Below are 5,561 nucleotides of genomic sequence, written 5' to 3'. Positions count from 1 at the left end.
TCCCAGTTTTCTTGTGTACGCAGCCCAGTTCAATGATGTGGCTCGTCGGTTAGATAAGTCCCCTTTCTGCTTCCTGTGGCTCAAATCTCACCTTCTGCTGGGGACCTTTCCAGGTTCTCTCTCCTCATCACTCTACTCTAGCCCTCCGGTTGCCTTCCCTTAGGGGTGACCTCTCACTTACACTGCATATTTTTTATGTGTACATAGTTGTTTGCATGTTGTCTCCCTCATTCAAATGTGAATTCTTTGTGGACAGGGATTGTGGTTTGTATTTCTTTGTATCCCTAGTACTGAGCATGTGTATCCAGCTCCTACTTCAGGAAGCTGGACTTCATTTGCCAGCCTTGTTTCACTCAGGGCTGTGTTTGGATGTGACAACTGTTGAGTTCTTGCCAACAAGAGCTGTTCGTCTTTCAGGTCTAATGGATTTTGTGTTGTCTGTAAGTGTGCACATGTTCCATGTGCCGATGGTGAGTGGAATCATCTCTGCAGATATTTTTGTACATTTTGTACAAGAAATAGATTGTCCTGTGACAATCACAGGAGGGTCTCTCTCTTAGTCACTGCTGGCAAGATTCTTGCTACAGTCCTCCTTAATAGGTTGATTCTTCACCTGGAAGATGGTCATCTACCTGAGAGCCAGTGTGGCTTTAGAAAGGGCTGAGGAAGAGTTGATATGGTGTTTGCTGCCCAATTAATCCAGGAGAAATTCCAGGAACAGAATAGAAGTCTATACACAATGTTTGAAGATCTGACCAAGACCTTTGACACTGTTAGTCATGAGGGTTTATGGAAAATTATGTCAAAATTTGGTTCCCCAGAGAAGTTCATCAATATTGTATGTCAATTTCATGATGGCATGTTTGCCTGGTTCTGAATGGTGAACAATGCTCTCGTGCCTCCTCAGTCACCAGTGAAGTGAAACAGGACTGTGTGCTTGCTCCCATGATTTTTAGCATGATGTTTTCAGCCATGTTGTCAAATGCTGTATTGATGGTAAATTCTTCAATTTGAAAAGGCTACAAGCCAAGACCAAAGTGGAGGGCGTATTGGTACATGATTTTCTGTTTGCAGATGATTGTGCACTCAGTGTAGCCTCTGAAGCTGAGATGCAACAAAGTATGGACCAATTCTCTGCTGCCTGTGCTAATTTTGGCCTAATAATTAACACCAAGAAAACACAGGTGGTCCATCAGCCACCACCACACCATCCATATGTGGAACCATCAGTTACAACAAATGGAGAAGTTTTGAATGTTGTGGATAAGTTCACTTACCTTGGTAGTATACTTTCCAGGGATGTACACATTGACAATGAGGTTAATGCATGCATGCACGCATTGTCAGAGCTAGCTCAGTGTTTGGGAGGCTCCAAAGAAAAGTATGGGAGAGAAGAGGTATTAGACGGACTACCAAACTGAAGGTCTACAGAGCCATTGTGCTGACCTCATTGTTGTATGTCTGTGAAAGGCAGTATACCAGTGCCATGTCAGGAAACTGAATCACTTTCATTTGAACTGTCTCAGGAAGATTCTGAAGATCACCTGGCAGGATAAAGTACCAGACACTGAAGTCCTTGCTAGAACTAAACTGCCAAGCATTCAAACTATGCTTCAGAGACCACAACTCCCATGGACTGGCCACATTGTTCAAATGCAAAATGTATGCTTGCCAAAAAGACTATTTTATGGAGAAGTCGCATGGGGCAGGAGATCACATGGTGGTCAGAAGAAGCAATACAAGGACACTCTCAAGTCTCTCTCAAGAACTTTGGATTTGATTGTGGGACATGGGAGACACAAGCTCAGGACCACTCAGCATGGCATGCCCACATCAGAAAGCATGCTGTGCTCTGCGAGCAAAGCAGAATTGAGACAGCACAAAGTAAATGTAGGATGCACAAATTTGGAGTATCCACCCCAAATATTCACACAGACTATCTGTGCCCAATCTGTGGTAGAGTATTCTGGGTTCATATTGGTCCGATCAGCCTCAGTTGGACACATTGAAACTTGAGTTTATCATGGTGATGTCATTTTGGTCCTCTTCAAGAACGAAGGACAACAACCAATCAACTTCTTAGCATAATGCCTGGCCCATAATAAATGATTACTAAATGATTATTGACTGTCTGACTTTTACCAACAGAAAGAGAGATATGCAGCTAGAGGCAGCTACAATGATTCATGAATGCTACTGATTACAACCCCTAACTCCAAAGGAACTGTGGCATCATTCATATTTAGCTCTTTCTGACTTACTCAATATGGACACATGGAAAAAGTTCTATTTTCCTTCATTTATAAAAATCAAAAAGAATTTATTAAGGGCCTACTATATGTCAGGCCCTGTACAACTCCTATATCTGTGGGTCATCCAGTGGTCGAACTGTTATTGTTGGGTGGAACAGAATTTAGAGAAGTTGTATGCAGCAACCTTATGTCTCCAGACCAAAGGCTGGGACATTGGGTGGCAATGAGTTGGACCAGAGACATTCATACCTTACTATTTGAGACAGTGTATCCATCCACATGGCTCTTGGATTATTCAATAAAACTTGAAGTCAAAAATCACTTTTACCTCCTCCACACTGATCGCCAAAGTTTGTGATACATATAGCCTACAGGATGTTGGTTTTCTTTAGCCAGTAATACTTGCTGAGCTTATAGCTATGCCATTCCCTATCTTTGGTTGTCAGCATCCAATGCAGCACTTCCTAGGATATGTGAGTGGACATACTTAAAATTGTGTGCTTTGTGTAGATTCTCAGAACTTACCAATGGCAGTCTACTCTAGTACCAAGAATTCCAATTTGTAGGAAGGATAAGGAATCTCAATGTCAGTGAGTCCTCTACTGGTAAATGCAATGGACTTCAGCTGGCCAAACCTTAGACCCCAGTGGGCTCTGAAGCCCATGGATTCAACAACAATGGGCCCAATCTCCACTCAATGACTGTTTTTGGACCCTCCTGGCTTAGAATGAATGACAATAGTTAACAGATTCTCTTCAAGACAACAACTCTGAGGCTCCTGCCCCTCCCAGCATGATTAATCTATTTAACTGTTTTTTGTCTTTTCTAATTAAAAGGCCCATCCCCCTGACTACTTTTAAAGAGGCCTATTCACTGAATGGACATTGCTTCACTTTACGTGAGTACTTGAAGAGGCCTTAGCCTAAAAAGGCCAAGGTCTCCCACTGTATCCTGGGCCTTCTCCAGTCATCCTGATGAATATCTGCTCACTGGATCCAGATGGCTCAGGAGGAGAAAGTGAGGCTGGTAACTTTGCACAGCTCTCCCTCACTCAAAGTCAAGTGCAAGTCATGTCATCATTTCTCTGATGTCATGGTCCTCTTCAAAAATAAAGGAGGAACACAATGAGACTTTCCTAGTCTAAATCTGCTCCAAGTTTTCTCTGTGTAGGCTGGTATCAGTATGTAACACAAAGAATTGGCTTGGCTCTAAAAAAAGGCAATGTGTGTGAGTGTATGTGTATGGGTGTAAGTATGCGTGGGTGTGTGTGGATGTGTGAAGCAGCTAACCAAATCCTTAAAGACCTCATTTCTCATCCCAACAATCTTTAAACAATCCCAGGGGTTCAGACCCGATTGTTCCTTTTTTTCTCTTTCTGTCTTTGGTTCTTCTCGTCCATATATCCATGAGTGAAATTGTTGTAAAACTTCACAGTACAGTTATTCACAGATTTCTGATAGTAGCTATCAAACCCTTGAAAGAAAGAATCATAGCATTACAAAGTTTGAGAGTTGGAAGGTAATGGTCATCTTGTTCAACCCATATATAAAAGAAAGTCTAGCTACGTCATAACTGACAAGTGGTCATCTAACCTCAACTTAAAGACCCCTAAAGAGGCTGAGCCCACTACCTCTTAAGAGAATCCATCCCAATTTTGAACAGCTCCAATAGATCAGGAAAACTACATTTCCCTCTGGAGTTTCTACCTACTGGTCCTAATTTTGCCCTCTGGGGTCAAATAGAGCAAAGATAATTGCTCCTATACGTGACAGCCCTTCAAATATTTGAATGATAGGGGGAAATTTCACAGAGATGTGTGGGATGCTCCTTCAATATTGAACTGGGCAACCATCATCTGCAAGCATTGAAGTACAGTAACCACCAGACATTTAACATGGATAGCATGTGAAGGGCAAGTCCCCACAGGTGTTCTAGTAAGTAAGTACACTTCTCTATGTTGGTCACCTACCATCCTGTCAAAGGCTTCCTTTCCAAATAATCACTCTTGTTCCCCCTGAGAATAACTTTAACTGTCCATAATATGTAGTACTACTTACAATGCTTCTCCTATAATCTAAACTCATACCTGTATTCCTGGCAAATCATTGTCTAAAGAGGTCTCTTACACATCCACAAAACCCTCACACTGTCCATAATCCATCCTTCTTTCATTGTTGTTGTTCCTCTTTCATTCTTAAAAAGGAGCAATGATATCATGAACGTGATCTCTTGGCTTGATTTGGATTTGAGTGAGGCAGAGCTGTGTAACGCATCAGCCTTGATCTTCCCCCCTGAGTCATTGGAGTCCAGCGGCAAGTCAAAGGTCAAGATGATTGGCAATGGTCCAGGATCCTTCTCTGTGAAGGGCCTCACCTTTTTTTTTTACGCATCTAATTTCTAAGAACTCTCTTTTCTAGGCAGGACTCTGGGCATCTGGAAAGGCCCCACAATACCAGCTAAGCCTTACACAGCTCAATCATTAAAATATCTTCTTGCCAGTTGGCTTCATGTTGTCTACCAAACCACTATCCAGAGCCATGCCTCCCAGAGGAAAAGGAGATTCAGGTCCAGAGGCAAATGGTGTTCCCATTGGTATCTGCAAAGGCAGAGACATCATTTGTCAGTTTGCATTAAAAAAGGGTAAACTGAAAATGATGAATTTGTAAGCTGCTGTTATCTCCCTTATACGTCCAGCCCTTAACTAAGTACCTCAGAATTTGTGAGTCCTTCAGAATATCCAAGAGATTGGGATGTTGGGTTTTGCTTTGTGGTGAGAGGGAGCAAGGTGAAAAGTGATTGCTTTACTCCTTGGGAAGTACACCACCATCTTTTCCATCATTTGATCTCTCCCCACCCTGGATCAGTATCATTACATTAGCACCATGAAACACCCACTATCATACAATTATATTTAACAACCATGGAGGTTGCTGTGGAGGGTGGATGTGGCTTGCCAGTATTCAAGACTTTCTGCTCCCTCCCTCCTGCTGGTGAGTGGCATAGTGGAATCTTTCCCAAGAGTTCTTCTCTTCAATTTGGGAGGTAGTTTAGAATGTGATGTTTATCTGGTTATCTCTGGGTATTGGTATTATCTGTATATATTTATGTGAATCTGTATCTGAGTGTATGTGTGCATGTGTTGCTCTTGAGGCTCACTCTTTCTGACTCCATTGCCCCAGGACTAGACATACTTAGAGATTTGGAGGATCTCCATTCAGTCCCTAGCTTCTATCCATTCACAAGCAGAGTCCAAGAAAGTATCTCTCATCGTTATACTCTTAAGTGTTCTTTTCTGAGCAGCCCCCTCCT

This window comes from Notamacropus eugenii, chromosome 1 (genome assembly GCF_028372415.1).
Source record: "Notamacropus eugenii isolate mMacEug1 chromosome 1, mMacEug1.pri_v2, whole genome shotgun sequence".
Lineage (NCBI taxonomy): Eukaryota > Metazoa > Chordata > Mammalia > Diprotodontia > Macropodidae > Notamacropus > Notamacropus eugenii.
The sequence above is the reverse complement of the archived record's forward strand: the minus strand, read 5'-3'. Positions refer to the sequence as shown.